This window comes from Giraffa tippelskirchi, chromosome 1 (assembly GCF_054371585.1).
Source record: "Giraffa tippelskirchi isolate mGirTip1 chromosome 1, T2T-mGirTip1v1.2.pri, whole genome shotgun sequence".
NCBI lineage: Eukaryota > Metazoa > Chordata > Mammalia > Artiodactyla > Giraffidae > Giraffa > Giraffa tippelskirchi.
Genome location: NC_137275.1, coordinates 191,745,765 through 191,765,106, shown reverse-complemented (window position 1 = coordinate 191,765,106; position 19,342 = coordinate 191,745,765). Strand labels below are relative to the sequence as shown.

The 19,342-nt window shown below is 44.3% G+C and overlaps 2 pseudogenes across 2 annotated transcripts; both read left to right on the top strand.

The window, feature by feature from the left end:
- The first annotated feature begins 7,655 nt into the window (after positions 1 to 7,655).
- Positions 7,656 to 10,024, top strand: LOC145516864 (ATP synthase F(0) complex subunit e, mitochondrial pseudogene; annotated as a pseudogene). Its single transcript, XR_014061826.1, has one exon. The product of XR_014061826.1 is annotated as an ATP synthase F(0) complex subunit e, mitochondrial pseudogene (transcript).
- An 829-nt stretch (positions 10,025 to 10,853) lies between these two features.
- LOC145516857 (elongation factor 1-alpha 1 pseudogene) lies at positions 10,854 to 14,246 on the top strand (annotated as a pseudogene). The gene has a single exon (XR_014061818.1). The product of XR_014061818.1 is annotated as an elongation factor 1-alpha 1 pseudogene (transcript).
- Positions 14,247 to 19,342: the final 5,096 nt, after the last annotated feature.

The following is a 19,342-nucleotide window of genomic DNA, read 5'->3' as shown; positions in this document are numbered from 1 at the left end:
CCTTTTCTGCCCTTCCCTAGGGATTATCTCCTCCCCAGCTCTGCCAGCCACCCAAAGAGCCCCACTGCCCTCCCTCCATGGTGGGTGTGGTCCAGTCTCCTGCGCATAGCCTCTTGACTACCTCTTCCTCCTCCTCAGCCTGGAGAGGGAGGGAACTGGACCCTCACTGAGATATCCTATTCTTGATACTGTCCAGCCAATTCTGTCCCTGATTCTCTGGGATTCTGAGCCCCTGTAAGAGGCTGAGCATAGACACTGGCAAGATGGAAGTACCAGGGCTCTGGAACAAGCCTGCCTTTGTTTGATTAAGTAAATGTTAGTCACTCAGTCGTGCTGGACTCTTTGCGATCCCATGGACTGCAGCCCACCAGGCTCCTCTGTCCATGAGATTTTCCAGGCAAGGATACTGGAGTGGGTTGCCATTTCCTTCTCCAGGGGATCTTCCCAACCCAGGGATCAAACCTGGGTCTCCTGCACTGCAGGCAGATTCTTTTCTGACTGAGCTATAAGGGAAGCCTTGTTTGATTAAGGTTCTAACATTTAGCTGCTGTGTGACCTTGACTAAATTCCTAAACCTCTCTGAGCGCTACTTTCTTCTTTTTTTTTTTTTTAATAATTGCTATTGTTCTTTTTTTTTAAATGTACTTATTTATTTTAAAAAATTTACTTATTTATTTTTGGCTGCCTAGGGTCTTCGCTGCTGTGTGCAGGCTTTCTCTAGTTGTGGTAAGCAGAGGCTACTCACTGTGGTGGCTTCTCTTGTTGCAGATCACAGGCTCTACATGCAAGGGCTTCAGTAGTTATGGCTCTTGGGCTCTAGAGCACAGGCTTAGTAGCTGTGGCATATGGGCTTAGCTGCCCTGTGGCATATGGGGTCTTCCTGGATCAGGGATCAAACTCATGTCCCCCTCATTGGCAGGCAAATTCTTAACCACCAGACCACCAAGGAAGTCCTATTTTCCTCTTTTTTCATGTAACAAAACAATGGGCCCTTGTGCCTACAGCACCGAAAGCCAAACTCTGACAGTGGGTATTTGCAGCTAAGTCAGGGTATCTGCTTACCAATGCAGATGCAAGAGACAAGGGATCGATCCTTGAGTCAGGAAGATCCCCTGGAGAAAGGAATGGCAACCCACTCCAGTATTTTTGCCTGGAAAATCCCATGGACAGTTGAGTCGTGCAGGCTACAGTCTATGGAGTCACATAGTCAGAACGACTGAGCATGCCACACCCATGGAACACAGGGTTTGTTGCAGGGCCAAGCAAGCTACATTGCTCCACTGGATTAAAAAAGCTCAATCAAACAAATGAAACTGATTATATATCAATTGCACTGGTGAGGATACAAAGTGACAGAAGCAAAATGGCAGAACTGGACCCGTTTAGCAGTTTATCCATTTCTCATATAGGTAAACATCAGTTCAGTTCAGTTCAGTTCAGTCGCTCAGTCGTGTCTGACTCTTTGCGACCCCATGAATTGCAGCACGCCAGGCCTCTCTGTCCATCACCAACTCCCGGAGTCTACCCAAACCCATGTTCATCGAGTCGGTGATGCCATCCAACCATCTCATCCTCTGTCGTCCCCTTCTCCTCCTGCCTCCAATCCTTCCCAGCATCAGGGTCTTTTCCAATGAGTCAACTCTTCACATGAGGTGGCCAAAGTATTGGCGTTTCAGCCTCAACATCAGTCCTTCCAATGAACACCCAGGACTGATCTCCTTTAGGATGGATTGATTGGATCTCCTTGCAGTCCAAGGGACTCTCAAGAGTCTTCTCCAACACCACAGTTCAAAAGCATCAATTCTGTGGCGCTCAGCTTTCTTCACCGTCCAACTCTCACATCCATACATGACCACTGGAAAAATCATAGCCTTGACTAGACGGACTTTTGTTGGCAAAGTAGTCTCTGCTTTTAAATATGCTCTCTAGGTTGGCCATAACCTTCCTTCCAAGGAGTAAGCGTCTTTTAATTTCATGGCTGCAATCACCATCAGCAGTGATTTTGGAGCCCAGAAAAATAAAGTCTGACACTGTTTCCACTGTCTCCCTATCTATTTCCCATGAAGTGATGGGACCAGATGCCATGATCTTAGTTTTCTGAACGTTGAGCTTTAAGCCAACTTTTTCACTCTCCTGTTTCACTTTCATCAAGAGGCTCTTTAGTTCTTCACTTTCTGCCATAAGGGTGGTGTCATTTGCATATCTGAGGTTAACATAGTCTTATATAATCAAATGATAGTGCTCCTAGGTATTTACTCAATTTAAAAGCTTATGTCCACAGAAAAACCTTCACATGAATGTTTATAGCAGTTTCATTCATAAATGTCGAAACTTGGACACAATTGTCCTGCCGTTCAGTAGGTGAATGGGTAAACTGTGATACGTCCACACAATGAACTTTTATCAGGGGTAAAAAGAAAGAGCTATCAAGCCATGAAAAGACATTAATGAATTTTCAGGTACATTTAGCTAATGAAATAAACTGTCTGAAAAGGCTATATCCTATATGTTTCCAATAATATAATATTTTGGAAAAGTCAAGGCTACTAATAAAACAATTTAACTGTCTTACATACATATAAAACAATCTCACTGAAGGTAGTGGGGAAAAATGCTGACCTAAGTAACTTTGGAAATAAATAGAGCCTGAAAGATTAAAGGCAAAAGGATTTGTACTATAGTTTATAAAGTTGTTTCAGATGGGGCTATGAGTGAACAATTAGGATATGCAGATGCCATTATACATTTTTTTAATTTATTTTTTACTCTAATAAAAGGTTTTCAAATTTCCAAACATACTCAAAAGTAGAAATAATCATTTTATAAATTACCAAAGTAGTATCCGTTCTCCATAATTATCCAGATTTTGCCATAGCTCAACCACCAACTTTTTTTTCTTTCCTGAAGCATTTTAAAGTAAACCTCAGAAATTACCCTTATATAATTGTTTGGGAGGGGGCAGCATTTTTTTTTTTAGCTTTTTATTTTATGTTGCAGTATAGCCACTATTAGACTTCCCTGGTGGCTCAGTGGTAAAGAATCTACCTGTCAATGCAGGGGATGCGGGTTTGATCTCTGATCAGGCAACTAAGCCCTTGTGTTGCAGCTACTGAGCTTACACACAACTAGAGAGAAGCTGGCGTGCCTCAATGAAGGATCCCACATGCCACAATAAAGATCCTCCATGCAGAAACTAAGACCAGATGCAGCCAAATAAAATTAATAAATGTTAAAAGCGGCTTAAGCATGAGTATTCACAGCAGCTTTATTTGTAATAGCCACAAAGTGGAAACAATCCAAATGTCCATCAACTGGTAAACTGATAGACAAAATGTGAAACATTCATACAATGGAATACTACTCAGCAATAAAAATGAATTAACTCAATATGTGCTATAACATGAATGAATCAAAAACATGATATAATTCCCAAGAGAAGGCAAACACAAAAGAGAGCAGACTATATAATTCCATGGGTATGAAGTTCTACAATAAGCAAAACTTATTTATAATAACAGAGAGGATCAGTGTTTGCTTTGAGGGAAAGGTGTGGGGAGGATTTCCTGGGGAGGGCAAAAGGGAATTTTCTGGGGTCATGGGGCAATGTTCTATATATATCGTTTAGAGTGATTACACTGAATACAGTGGTCAAAACTAATCAAATTAAACATTTAAGATCTGTGCATTTTGGGCTTTCCTGGGGGTCCAGTGGTTGAGAATCTGCCTGCCAATGCAGGGGACATGGGTTCTATCCCTGATCCAGGAAGATTCCACATGCAACTAAACCCATGCAACACAACTAGTGAGCCCATGCTCTAGAGCCCGTTCTCCAAAGAGTAGCCCCTGGTCTCTGCGACTGGAGAAAGCCCCTGCACAACAATAAAGATCCAGTGCAGTCAAAAATAAATAAATAAAATAAATTTTTTTAAACTGTGCATTTCATAGTAATTATATCTCTTAAAAAATGGATTTATGTCTCAATTTTGGATTGCTATCATCTCTTGATGAAAGTGAAAGAGGAGAGTGAAAAAGCTGGCTTAAAGCTCAACATTCAGAAAACTAAGATCATGGCATCTGGTCCCATCACTTCATGGCAAATAGATGGGGAAACAGTGACAGACTTTATTTTTTGGGGCTCCAAAATCACTGCAGATGGTGATTGCAGCCATGAAATTAAAAGATGCTTGCTCCTTGGAATGAGGTTATGACCAACCTAGACAGCATGTTAAAAAGCAGAAACATTACTCTGCCAACAAAGGTCCATCTAGTCAAAGCTATGGTTTTTCCAGTAGTCATGTATGGATGTGAGAGTTGGACTATAAAGAAAGCTGAGCACCGAAGAACTGGTGCTTTTGAACTGTGGTGTTGGAGAAGACTCTTGAGAGTCCCTTTTACTGCATCGATATCCAACCAGTCCATTCTAAAGGAAATCAGTCCTGAATGTTCACTGGAAGGAGTGATGCTGAAGCTGAAACTCCAATACTTTGGCCACCTGATGGGAAGAACTGACTCATTGGAAAAGACCCTGATGCTGGGAAAGATTGAAGACAGGAGGAGAAGGGGACGACAGAGGATGAGATGGTTGGATGGCATCACCAACTCAAGGGACATGAGTTTGAGTAAACCCCGGGAGCTGGTGGTGGACAGGGAGCTCCGGCGTGCTGCAGTCCATGGGGTCACAGAGTCGGACACGACTGAGCGACTGAACTGAACTGAACTGATCACCAGGTGGCAGTGGAAGCTAATTTCTTTGACTGTAAAGTGCGTGCAGTGCCTAACGTGTAAATCATGCTATCCGTGAGTGTTCTTAAGAGCACGAGGCACGATTTTATAAGCATGAATTTTTAATTTCAATCAACAGTATTGTGCTCGAGGTCTCTTCCTGTTCCTTACTCTTCCCTGCCCCCACCCACTCAGCACCTTGTTTTAAAGATCTGTTTACATTATTGTGTGTATATCTACTTTATTGCTCTTTATCCTGATAGAACACTCCAATGATGGATGCCTCATTGTGTCCATCCCTTCAATCATCACAAATAATTTTGTGATAAAATATCCTCTTATGTGTTTTTTATGCACCTGTGTGAGAGTTTCTCTAATGACATAGCCAGGAGTGGGGTCCTTCCCAACTCTACTCATAATATTTATTTATTTTACCTCCTTATCCCCTCTGCTTCATAAATTTTCCCTAAGTTCTTTGTGCTAAAACAGATGAATCCAGGTATCATCCTAAGCTTTTATTATTTATTTATTTATATTTTGCTGCGCTGGGTCTTTGATGTAAGTGGACTTTCTCTAGTTGTGGCAAGAGGGAGCTATACTTTGTTGCAGAGGGCTGGCTCTAGGTGCAAGGGTTTCAGCAGTTGAGGCTCTCAGGCTCTAGAGCACAGGTTCAGTAGTTGTGGCACACAGGCTTAGTTGCTCCACAGCATGTGGAATCTTCCCGGAGCAGGGATTGAACCAGGGAAGTCCATAAACTCTTTTTTGGAACTTATTGACCTGTATTGAAAAGGAATTGTGGGCAAAGATTCACCAGAAATAATCTGAACAAGCGAGAAAATACAGTTAATACTACTGAAACTTATTTTAAAAATTCCAGGACAAAAAATAGAAAAAAAATAAAATAAAATAAAAATTCCAGGACAAACAGCCATAAGCTTTTAAATTAAAGGAACTGTATGCTGTGAGTCGTTTTATTTGTATGTCTCCTTGCAAAGTGTGTAGTGCTCTTTGTGATGTCGTTCAAATTTACAAAATAGTACTGTTGACTAAGATTTGAATGTCCAAATTGATAATCTTGGATTTTCTTCTACTGAATAATTTTCTCCTGATTCTTTGTGGTAAGAGAGCTGAATTTATGTAACATCCTAAAGGTTTATTACAGGTGATGTTCTAGGAAAACTTTGAAGTTTTCTCAATTGTGTCTCTATTGACATTTTGGGCCTGATAATTCTTTGTTGTAGGGAGCTGTCCTATGCATTACAGAATGTTCAACAGTGTCCCTGGACACTGCCCACTAGATGCCAGCAATATCCCCTCTCCCTGGTTGTGACAACCAAAAATGCTTCCAAGCGTTGTCAAATGTCGAATGATGGGGGCAAAAACACCTCCAGTTGAGAACCACTGTTTTGTGGTAAATAAACTCTGGAATTCACTTGGGACCCTTTTGCTAGACTCTCCCTTCCTTTTTGTCAGTTTATTTCAACCCTAACCTCAACTATGGGCTTCCAAGTGGCTCAGTGGTAAAGAATCTGCCTGCCAAGCAAGAGAGGCGGTTTTGATCCCTGGGTCAGGAGATCCCCTGAAGAAGAAAATGTCAACCCACTCCAGTATTCTTGCCTGGAAAATCCCATGGGCAGAGGAGTCTGGAGGGTTGCAGTCCATGGGATCACAAAAAGAGTGAGACACGACTTAGCAACAAAGAACAACAATCTCAGCTGCTGCTGCTGCTGCTGCTGCTGCTAAGTTGCTTCAATCGTGTCCGACTCTGTGCGACCCCATAGACGGCAGCTCACCAGGCTCCGCCGTCCCTGGGATTCCCCAGGCAAGAATACTGGAGTGGGTTGCCATTTCCTTCTCCAGTGCATGAAAGAGAAAAGTGGAAGTGAAGTCGCTCAGTCGTGTCCAACTCTTAGCGACCCCATGGACTGTAGCCTACCAGGCTCCTCTGTCCATGGGATTTTCCAGGCACGAGTATTGGAGTGGGGTGCCACTGCCTTCTCCCAATCTCAGCTACAGACATGTATTACATGGTCCTTTTAAAAATGTCCACCTCTACTTTCCAACTGGAATAAAGCTCTGCCTGGAGAAACGTGCCAGAACTTTTAGTCTCTTAGTGGACTGAACACCAGGCAGTCTTCTCTAGGTTTCCTGGCCTCCCTCTCTCAGACACTACAGTGCACCGGAGGAGGAAGAGGGAGTCAGAATTCTCCTGTGTTCCCTTCCCTGAGGAATCCAGAGGAGCAGGAAAAACCCCACAGTGGCTGACAAGATCTTACAGAGTCTGATGACATCAGGCTGCAAAGGGAACAGAAAAGTGGTGTCTGTTTTTTCAATTCTCACCTCCACTCCCCTCGTCTCTCTAGATCTCCTTTGAAACTTAATTTTTATCTACAGTCCTTGGATGAGCACCCGGAGTGATAACTGTCCCCTATATTTCTCAGTGTGCTAGCACTATAAGATGTCTCTGGAAAGTTCTCCGTGGTCAAATAAGTGAGGGCAACACTGCCTATTGAATCTCTCTCTCTTGGACACTAGCAATGACCGTTAGTTTATTAAAGGCTTTGAAAAGCTCTTCAGAAGTGTATGTATGTATGTGCCTCTGTCCATGGGATTCTCCAGGCAAGAATACTGGAGTGGGTTGCCATTTCCTTCTCTAGGGGATCTTCCCAACCCAGGAATAGAACCCAGGTCTCTGTGTTGCAGGCAGATTCTTACTGACTGAGCCACAAGGGAAGAGCCACCATATATATATTTATATAAAAAATAAATACAGCTATTTATTTATTACTGTGCTGTGTGTCTTGCAGTATCTTAGGGATCCCAAACAGGGATTGAACTTGTGTCCTCTGCAGTGGAAGTGTGGAGTCCTAACCACTGGACAGCCAGGGAAATCCCTTCAGATGTCTATTTTTTTGTTAATTAACTAATTTATTTTTGGATGTGCTGGGTCTTCTTTGTGGGATGTGGACTTCTCATTGCAGTGGTTTCCCTTGTTGTGGAGCACAGGCTCTAGGCACAAGGGCTTCAGTAGTTGTGGTGTATGGGCCTTGTTGCTCCGATGCATGTGGAATCTCCCTAGACCAGGGATTGAACCTGTGTCCTCTGCATTGGCAGGTGGATTCTTATCCACTGTACCACCAGGGAGGTCCTTTAGTGTCTATTTTCAGTCTAGAATTCCCCAGATTGACTACAGAACTTTTCCGTTCTTCCTCCATTTTTTAACAAATATCTATTAATACCCCTAGAACTGGTGTCCTACAGAACACAGTTTGGGAAATGTTGTCTTAGCCTTTAACAACCTACATCTATTGTAAACTGCCTTCAAAAACCATTAATGTGTTCATTTATTCAAATCACTGTTGGGCATCCACAATCCTAAGTATGAGGACTACAAAGATTACTCTTCCCAGCAGTCCCCAGGGGAACAGAGGATTCAGATCATGTCAGCAGATACAGAAGGTCTGAGCCAGGTGTTGGGAAAACAATGGAACCCAGTGATTAATTTTGACACTGGATTTCTGATAACCTTCACAGATCAGACAATACCTCACTGAGCCTAGGATACAAGACTAGGTCCCTTAATCCTTGCAGTGTCCGAGGCTTGTCAGAAAAGGCAGAATCTCAGGCTCCACTTTGAAACTATCAAGTCAGAACCTGCACTTTAACAAGATACCTCTATGTATGTTACTGTTTGAGAAGCACTGCCTTGAAATGAGCGCACTCTCTGACAAGCATGTAAACAAAACCAAAATGCAGTTCTGTGTGTGTCTCAGCCAAAGAGCTGACCCAACAGCCTCCAGGCCAGGCCAGTCAGACAGAACAGGAAGGGAAGGCTGGTGGAGGAAGCAAGTGACTTCTCTCCTCTCCTCACCCTCAACCAGCAATGGCTGACTCAGCAGGCCAGGCTGCAGGCATGTCATCCAGGAGTGAGCACAGGTAATGAGGCCATACCCGGGGGGGTCCTTCCTGCTTAGATATCTGCCATGACTGGGAGGAAGGGAAACAGCAAGGTTTGGAGGGGAAGCAGATACTTCCCGTTACCCTCCCAGAGACACTGTCTCTGCTCTGGACCAGACAAATGGCCAGCCAGAGAGCCTAGGATTCAGGGCTCTGAATGGAGAACTTTCAGCTTCCTCCTCTTGATCCTCAACATTGGTTAATGGAGCAGATACAGGGAGGGTTCACAGCAGCCTGACCCATAAGCAAGCAAAGAAGTTCAGGGCAAGTGCACCTAGATGCTGAGCAGGTGGCCTAGTTTTGAAGTCTCTTTCCTTCTGCAGGTCGTGCGCATGTCTGGGTGTTGCCCTGGGCCCTGGTGGGGCGAGCTCTGTGGGCTGCAGGGAGACTGCGGGCAGGCCGGGTGAGGACCTGGGGGAGGCTCTTCCCACAGACTAGGCTTGTGATGGGTGGAGGGTGACTAGCCCGGATGGTGGTTAACTAAGGCAGAGGAAACTGAAAATCACAACATTGACAACCACAATGAAGGGTAGCAGAATATGCCACCCCAAAATGAACACTTTGATAAATTGATTATTTTGAATTGTAAGAACGTGAGAAATAGTAAAAGGAGGAGAGGCTTTCTCTAACTCTCCTTATTGCCTAAAGATAGATCTTCCAGGAACTTCCTTGGCAGTCCAGTGGTTAAGACTGCCTTCTAATGCAGGGAGTATCGGTTTGATTCCTGGTCAGGGAGCTAAGATCCTACGTGCCTTGGGGCCAAAAAACCAAAACATAAAAAACAAAAACAAAACCAGAAGTAATATTGTAAAAAGTCAATAAAGACTTTTAAGAACGCTTCTCAGGGTTCTCTAGTTGTGGTGTGATGCCCTCTCTTGTTTTGGAGTCTGGGCTCTAGGCATGCAGGATCCTCTTGGACCAGGGATCGAACCTGTGTCTCCTGCATTGACAAGTAGATTCTTTACCACTAGACCACCAGGGAAACCCCAAGACTGCTTGTTATTCTACCTAAATACTCCAAAGGTGAGTCAGGGAGCAATAGATCAAGATTGGGGGTCACGGACAAGATGGTTCCGCCAGTGCAGGTCTCTCCGCTCATCAAGCTCGACCGTTACTCCGCCCTGTTCCTCGGCATGGCCTACGGCGCCAAGTGCTACAATTACCTGAAACCCCGGGCAGAAGAGGAGAGGAGGCTCTCAGGAGAGGAGAAGAAGAAGCTGGATGAGCAGAAGCGCATCGATCAGGAGCTGGTGGAAGCCCAAGAGGATACCATATTGAAGTGTGCCTGCCCTTCTCTGGAGCAGTGTGGATGAATAAAGTTTTCTGTGCTCTGTGATAAAAAAAACAAGATTGGACAGGGAGGTAGCATGTGAAGCAGAGGGAAGGACCTACACAAAGCCCCAAAGGCCCAAAAGGCCCTGGGTGGGAAGAGGGGTCAACTTACATGTCTTCATTCAGTCCTGATGAAGCCGGTCCTATTGTGTTTTCCACTCTCCACGACACCATTGGGCTTCCCTGGTGGCTCAGATGGTAAAGAATCTGACTGCGATGCAAGAGACCTGGGTTCGATCCCTGGGTTGGGAAAATCCCCTAGAGAAGGGCATGGCAACCCACTCCAGTATTCTTGCCTGGAGAATCCCATGGACAGAGGAGCCTGATGGGCTACAGTCCATGGGGTCACAAAGAGTCAGACACAACTGAACACACACATACACACACACACACACACGTGCATATATGTACATGTTTAACATAGCTGAGATCATACTGGCTATGAGTTTCTTGCCTTCCTTTTTCACTTGGCAGTACATTATAAGCTCTTACTCGCTTGCTGTGATCATCGTTAATATTCCAGCCTCCCCTTTTATAATTTAGTTAGCCACATCCCTGTAGTGGTTACAGATTTATATCACACTTCAATTGGGAATGTGCAGAAAAACTGTGATTTCTATACTTTTCGTCTCTAGCTGATCTAGTCTCCTGCACTACTTCCTACCTGCTTAATAGGCAAAATTAGCAATGGGTCTAACTAAAGAATAATCTGAAGAAATAATTTGAATAGCCTGCCTTTAAGGTTTTCATCCTTCTATGTGATCCCATTTTGCATGTCAGAAACCTCAGTCTTTCTCTTTGCATCCTTCTTTCTCTCTCTCTTTTTTTTTGGCCATATCATATAGCTTGTGGGATGTTAGTTCCCCGACCAGGGATTGAACCCAGGCCCCTGGCTGTGAAAATGCAGCGTCCTAACCACTGGACCACTGGGGAATCCCCACTCTGCATCTTTTCTGTAACAAATTCTAACTCCTGCTCCTTTTGTCTTCTCATGGATATAGAATCAGCCAGGGTCTCAGCAGAAAACTGACAGCTTACTCAAGGCAGACACCCGAGAATTTCATGGAGGGACTATCTAGAAAGGTGCCAGCAAGGCTAGTTTAACGCATAAGAAATGGTGAAGCACCCAGACCAGAGATGTGCGAGGGTATTAAGACTCTTAGTCCTGAAGGAACAACAGCAAAATCTGAAGCTTGGCGAGATGGAAGGATACAGGCACAGCCTCCCTATGGTCTGGCTGAGAGGGACCTGGGGGAGTAAAGACTCTGACATCTTCCACCTGCCTTCCACCTGTTTCCAGTGCCTCCATTAACCCGACTGAATGGGAAGACAGGGGAACAGGTATTCTGCAGAGGTCAGCCGTCCAGTGCACAGAGGGTGTGGCACACAGTGAACAATGGATTTGAAGGGGCAAATGAACAATAACCGGCTTGCATGATTTGTGTTGAAGAGGAAAACACAAAAGAAACAAGCACATTAATACTTTCCAAATCATATCTATTATTGGACTTCCAAGTTGCTTATTATTTTCACTTTTATAAATAATGTTGTCTCCAACAGGGACATCTCTCAAACTCTAAATCTTCTATTGAAGTTAATATATGATGAGAAGAGGTGCAGAGTCTCTCAGAGTCAGACTGTATCAGTTAAGTCTTTCTTGCTCAATCTTTTTTTGTGTGTGTGGGAGGTGGGAGGTGCCCACAAGGCTTATGGAATTTTAGTTCCCTGACCAGTGATTGAAACTGGGGCCCTTGGCAGTGAGAACAGAGTCCTCGTCAAGAATTCCCAAGTTAAGTCTCTTTTGTTCATAAGCTACAGAAATACACCAGAGCTAGATTAAAGTAAAAAAAAAACAAAAAGAGGTGCTTCCCTGGTGGGTCAGTAGTTAAGAATCTGCCTTGCAATGCAAGGGACGCCGGCTTGATCCCTAGTCTGGAAAGATTTCATATACCTCATAGTGACTAAGCCTGGGGGCTACAACTACTGAGTCAGTACTCTGGAGCCCGCAAGCTCCAACCAGAGAAAGCCAGCATAGCAACCGAAATCCACTCCAGACAACAGATAAATCTTCTTTTGAAAAAAAAGTGGAAAAAAAGGGCAACCTTAATTATCAAAACTATTAGGATACTAGGGAGTCTTCCAAGGCCCAGTGGACTTCAGGAGTAAAGGAACAGCAGCTCCAAAAAGCAGCTGCTCTGCCTAGGGCTGAGGGATTGCATCTGAGGCAGTTCCCCACTCCCATCCCACGCTCAAAGCTGAGATCCAGACTTTGTGGAGCTGGGTTCACGGGATGGTAGAGATGTCATTATGGTGCTGTAATGGCAGAATGTGCTGGAAATCCACCCTCTAGAGTACTTGGATTGCATTCACTAGAGTCCCTCCTCTACAAAACCACCTGCAGCAGTAGTGCCAGGGGAAGCTGGGGTGTTTGGATGATGCTGGCCACTAGGTGCTGTAGGAGCTGGATGCTAAAGAAACCATCAGCTTTTTCGCAATGGGTTTGCTGCCAGGACACAGGTGTCGTGGAAACCACCGTTAAACCTAAGCCAAAATGGGAAAGGAGAAGACCCACATCAACATCGTTGTCATCGGGCACGTAGATTCGGGGAAGTCTACCACGACTGGCCATCTGATCTACAAATGTGGCGGGATCGACAAGAGAACAATTGAAAAGTTCGAGAAGGAGGCTGCCGAGATGGGAAAGGGCTCCTTCAGATATGCCTCGGTCTTGGACAAACTGAAAGCTGAACGTGAGCATGGTATCACCATTGATATCTCCCTGTGGAAATTTGAGACAAGCAAGTACTATGTTACCATCATTGATGCCCCAGGACCCAGAGACTTCATCAAAAACATGATTACAGGGACATCCCAGGCTGACTGTGCTGTCCTGATTGTTGCTGCTGGTGTTGGTGAATTTGAGCCGGTATCTCCATGAACAGGCAGACCCGTGAGCATGCCCTTCTGGCTTACACTCTGGGTGTGAAACAACTAATTGTTGGAGTTAACAAAATGGATTCCACTGAGCCACCCTCCAGCCAGAAGAGATACGAGGAAATTGTTAAGGAAGTCAGCACCTACATTAAGAAAATTGGCTACAACCCCGACACAGTAGCATTTGTGCCAATTTCTGGCTGGAATGGTGACAACATGCTGGAGCCAAGTGCTAACATGCCATGGTTCAAGGGATGGAAAGTCACCTGTAAGGACGGCAATGCCAGTGGAACCACCCTGCTTGAAGCTCTGGATTGCATCCTGCCACCAACTCGCCCAACTGACAAATCCTTGCGTTTGCCTCTCCAGGATGTCTATAAAATCGGTGGTATTGGTACTGTCTCTGTAGGTCGTGTGGAGACTGGTGTTCTCAAACCTGGCATGGTGGTCACCTTTGTTCCAGTCAATGTAACAACTGAAGTAAAGTCTGTAGAAATGCACCATGAAGCATTGAGTGAAGCCCTTCCTGGGGACAATGTGGGCTTCAATGTCAAGAACGTGTCTGTCAAAGATGTTCATCGTGGCAACGTGGCCGGTGACAGCAAAAATGATCCACCCATGGAAGCTGCTGGCTTCACAGCTCAGGTGATTATTTTGAACCATCCAGGCCAAATTAGTGCTGGTTATGCACCTGTGCTGGATTGTCCACAGCTCACATTGCTTGCAAGTTTGCTGAGCTGAAAGAGAAGATTGATCGTCGTTCTGTGAAAAAGCTGGAAGATGGCCCTAAATTCTTGAAATCTGGTGATGCTGCCACAGTTGATATGGTTCCTGGCAAGCCCATGTGTGTTGAGAGCTTCTCTGACTATCCTCCCCTGGGCCATTTTGCTGTGCATGACATGAGACAGACAGTCGCTGTGGGTGTCATCAAAGCAGTGGACAAGAAGGCAGCTGCAGCTGGCAAGGTCACCAAGTCTGCCCAGAAAGCTCAGAAGGCTAAATGAATATTATCCCCAATACCTGCCACCCTGGTCTTAATCAGTGGTGGAAGAACGGTCTCAGAACTGTTTGTCTCAATTGGCCATTTAAGTTTAATAGTAAAAGACTGGTTAATGATAACAATGCATTGTAAAACCTTCAGAAGGAAAGGAGAATGTTTTTGTGGCCCATATGTTTTGTGTGTGGCAGTTTAAGTTATTAGTTTTTAAAATCAGTACTTTTTAATGAAAACAACTTGACCAAAAATCTGTCACAGAATTTGAGACCCATTAAAAAAAGTTTAATGAGAAAAAAAAAAGAAACCATCTGTCCTGCAGGAAGCTGATACGGGAGAAATTGCTTGCATCGCAGGCTCTGGATACCAGAGAAACAGTCCAGGTTGTAAGAACCAGGCGCTGCTTGCCACAGGGGCCTTCTGAGCAGATCACACCGGAATCAGGAAGGAAAATTCCCTCCACAGTGTCTCTCCAGTGCCCTCTACTGGACAAAGACAAAGCTTAACACCCATCAGCGGGCAAGGGAAAATAATTGAGATGATCCACTACATTTTTGCAGCACAGACAATGAAGATTGAATTTGAAGTTGAGAGACAATAGATTGAGAAGTAGCACGATCCCAGGTCCATATGCCCAGAGGAGGAATGATGACTGGTCTAGCCGGTGCTACCCCTGGGTTGGTCAGTCACCTGTGCTGAGAATGGAACTGCATTCATAAAAAGAGAAGCAGTAAGCATGGACAGGCAGGTGCAAGAAAGCTAACTGATCACCAAGCAGCCTTGGCTCTCCAGGCGAGAGAAACAAGCATCTCAGTTGCTAGAGAAATTGTCTGTCCAACACGTCAGGGACATTTCATCAAGCCTCACCGTGGTTTGAAAAAATACTCCTCAAGACTACCTGTTTTCTTTTATTCAAACATGCAGCTCACCAAGAAACCTGATATCTCTTCCCACCTAACCAAAACCAGGTGAGAGATAGACTTGGGTGGTGGCTACAAATTCTGCTGTTTGAAAAGGGATATCATCCACCATAATCTAATAAATCAGTGTTTGATGTTAACAGTCACGGGTGTCATTAGAGAAAGTTGACAGACCAAGAGTCTGCTTTCATGTGGTACAGTAAGAAGTCAGGTTCTCACCCTGAGGAGCTAAGAACCAGGTTTTGGACTCAAGGGACGCAATCAGGGTGTTCTCCTGAAGGACCTGCAGCCTACACCCTAGACAACAGGTGAGAGATAGACTTGGGTGGTGGCTACAAATTCTGCTGTTTGAAAAGGGATATCATCCACCATAATCTAATAAATCAGTGTTTGATGTTAACAGTCACGGGTGTCATTAGAGAAAGTTGACAGACCAAGAGTCTGCTTTCATGTGGTACAGTAAGAAGTCAGGTTCTCACCCTGAGGAGCTAAGAACCAGGTTTTGGACTCAAGGGACGCAATCAGGGTGTTCTCCTGAAGGACCTGCAGCCTACACCCTAGACAACATCGCTGCTAGCACATTCCCCAAAGAGAAACTCTGCAGAACATATAATTGGGTATGGATAAATCGTATTCTATTAATATAAATACCCAACCAACAATCATTCTTTAGTTCCTGGACTTTTGGGCTGTTTCCAGTCTTTCACTAATATATGTCACCCAGGGATAAATGTCCTTATATTCAGTGTTCTTTTTGCTATTATTGTTTTGTTTATTTTTGTATTTCAAGTGATTCCTTTAGGATAGATGATCAGAATTGGAAATAAATTCGTATCAAATCGCATCCTCCTCTTTTGGGAGGAATAGCGTGAACGTTTTACAGACACTTGAGACTTACATACTGCCCAATAATTTCAGAAATGTGCCAAATACAGTCCCACCAGAGGCCATTGCAGGATATCCTGACTTGGAGGATTACAGTTTAAAATGTGTGTATGTGTGTATGTGCATATATAAGAAATCTTGCTTTCTTTACGCTTCTTTAGTTATTACTGGGGTTGGATTTTCATCCCACATTTGTTATCTCTTGTCCTCTTTTGAGAGTATTCTGTTCAAGTCGTTCACAATTGAAAAGTTTTTTATTTCAATCTCGGGGGAATTTCATGTCCCAGATTCTCCATTCTGTCCTCTTTTCCCACCTGTAAATCCTTTGGAAATTTCCTTCTGAATTCAAGTTCCTTTGGCATAGGAGGACGTGCTTGGGTGGCTAAGAGCTTCTCCAGGGCTGGAAACAAGTGTATGGAAGTCTGAAGCCTGCAGAGCCTGCTGAACTTTCATCCCCAGTTGGAGAGTTTTCAAAGGGAAGGAATTGGTCTCCATGTAATCTTCTTTTTACTTTCCATTTTTAAACACTCCAGAGGGGCCCTGGGTGATTTTTCTTCTTCCTTCAAATTGAGTCTCTAAATAAACTAGATCCCTCTTAGGAGCCTAAGACATATTTAGAGGAAATATGTCATTTGAAGTGTTTTTTTGTGAAGTCACATGAGGAATTATCAGAGCAAGAATCTCCTCTCCACCTTCGGAGCTCTGTGCCTTCTTGAGCACAGGGGCAGGAGAAAAACTTTCTCTTCTTCCTCCTCCTACTCCTTTTCCTTTCTGAGTCTGACACAGAGAACATGGCCTGCCCTGAGTACACACAGGTGGTGAGTAAATGGCAAGCCTAAAATAGTTGTGTTGAAGTAAGAGTGGCATGTGTGGGAGTGTGAGAGGTGATAGTAATTCATTCAAATGGGGAGTGAGGCTGAGCAATGATATTTAAGGGAGCTTTGGGGACGAGGGGTCATTTGTGGTCACCTTAAATGATAAACAGGGTTTAGAAATATGGTAAAAGAGTCAACTAAGTTTCTATCAGTTTCTACTCTGGCTTCACTGGTACCACCAGGAATCTGGTTCTCTGTGTTGGTGCCAGAGACAGTTATCCATTCATCCACCCACCATCCATCCATTATTAGTCCACCCATGCACGCACGCATACATCATCTGACATTTTATTCATTCATTTATTCTTTCTTCCAATGCTCCTTCCATCCTTCCATCCATTCTTTTTTTTTTTTTTTAATGTGGCCCATTTTGAAAGTCTTTATTGAATTTGTTACAATATTGCTTCTGTTTTGTTTTTGGCCATGAGGCATGTGGTATTTTAGCTCCCTGACTAGAGATTGAACCCACACTCCCTGCACTGGAAGGTGAAGTCTTAACCACTGGACCACCAGGGAAGTCCCTTTCTGTCCCTTCTTACATTATCTATCAAGGCCTTACTCTCTGAAGCATGCTGAAGGCACAAATATTAAGAAAAGATTTTAGCTTTCAAGGAGAACATAGTCTAGTATTTAGCTGGACAACTTAAAAATAGATCATAATATTGTACAATAAGTCCATGCTATACGAGTTTGTTTAAAATATGCCTGTATATGTCCCTTTTCCCCGTAATGCCTTACCAGACCATTCAGTCTAAAACAGGTTCTTGTATACCTTTTTTGGGCTCCAAAATCACTGCTGATGGTGATTGCAGCCATGAAATTAAAAGATGCTTACTCCTTGGAAGGAAGGTTATGGCCAACCTAGATAGCATATTTAAAAGCAGAGACATTACTTTGCCAACAAAAGTCCGTCTAGTCAAGGCTATGGTTTTTCCAGTGGTCATGTATGGATGTGAGAGTTGGACGGTGAAGAAAGCTGAGCGCCACAGAATTGATGCTTTTGAACTGTGGTGTTGGAGAAGACTCTTCAGAGTCCCTTGGACTGCAAGGAGATCCAATCAATCCATCCTAAAGGAGATCAATCCTGGGTGTTCATTGGAAGGACTGAAGTTGAAGCTGAAACTCCAATACTTTGGCCACCTCATGTGAAGAGTTGACTCATTGGAAAAGACCCTAATGCTGGGCAGGATTGGGGGCAGGAGGAGAAGGGGACGACAGAGGATGAGATGGTTGGATGGCATCACCGACTCGATGGACATGGGTTTGGGTAGACTCCGGGAGTTGGTGATGGACAGAGAGGCCTGGCGTGCTGCAATTCATGGGGTCGCAAAGAGTCGGACACGACTGAGTGACTGAACTGAACTGAACTGATACTTACCTGCCCAGGGGAACTACCATAATCAAGAAGGTTGTATTTCTCAGGACGAGAAATTCATCCATTGCACTCTGGGTGTGTTGATTGTTGAGACTTTCACAAACATGATGTTACCAAGTCCAAGCTTGGTTTACTTGCCCCTTGACAGGCCAATTAACTGAGAGGCTGCCTGACTGAAAAGATGGCAAACTCAAAATAACCATCTTGTTGGGATCTGGATACCAGGTTCTTTTATAGGACAGAGAGGAAGCAGAATTGAGGAAGTAAAGATATCTCCTGGAATGGCTACTCTTACTTCAGCACAACTGTCTTAGGCTTTCCACTTACTCACCAACTGTTTGCACTCAGGGCAGGCCATCTTCTCCGCAAAAGGAGGGCATGTGGAGCAGGGTTTCCTGAGGCAGGTCACTATGTATGATTACAATAAAAAAAGCAATGAAAACAAAGGTTAAAGTCAAAGAAACAGGGACTTCCCTGGTAGTCCAGTGGCTAAGATTCCACACTCCTGATGCAGGGTGCCAGAGTTCGATCCCTGGTCAGGGAACTAGAGCCCACATGTCACAACTTAAAGATTCTACATGCCATAATAAAGATCGAAGATCTCAAGTGCCCCAATGAAGACTCAGCACAGCTAAATAAATAAATAAAAATATTTTTTAAAAAAGTCAAAGAAACAGATCCATTATGGAGTCAGAATTGGTTCTTCCCTGCAACACTGGGAAACCCAGTTGCATAATTTGTGATAGTGATCTCAGGTGGCCTCGGCCTGCAGTGGCTTGAAGCAGGGTGTCCCGGCCAGAGATTAAGGATGAGTCTCAGCAGTGAGAGCGCCACATTCTAGGCATTAGACCAGTGGTCATTGACAAGGCCTTGGTTCTTCGATTTTGCAGAAAAGAATCCCACAAAGATGAAAAGTAGTGAAACAAGCAAAGTGTTTATCAGGAGGAAAAGAGTACAGTACATGTGGATAGACACACGGGGGGTACTCAGAGAGAAAGTCGTGGCCTCGTGGTAGTCTGAATCATGTTTATGGGGCATGTGGTCCAGGTTTCCTTTGGCCAATCATTCTGATTTGCCTGGTTCTGAGTCCATATTTGGTACTTCTCAGGATTCTCTCGTGTGTGTGTGCTTCTCTCAGCCAAGATGGATTCCACCCAAGAGGCCTATGGGTAGATTAGGTGTCACTCTCCTTTTGATGTCCAAGGAGCTTTCTAGTGGTGAAGGTTTCCTTGACTTCAAGAATGAGAAATATGTGGTCTCTTATCTTCTATCTGGGTAGGGCCCAGCCTTCCCTCTGGATTGTCTTGCTACTGATATTTTGGAATTTCTGTCCACAGGGAATGAACTC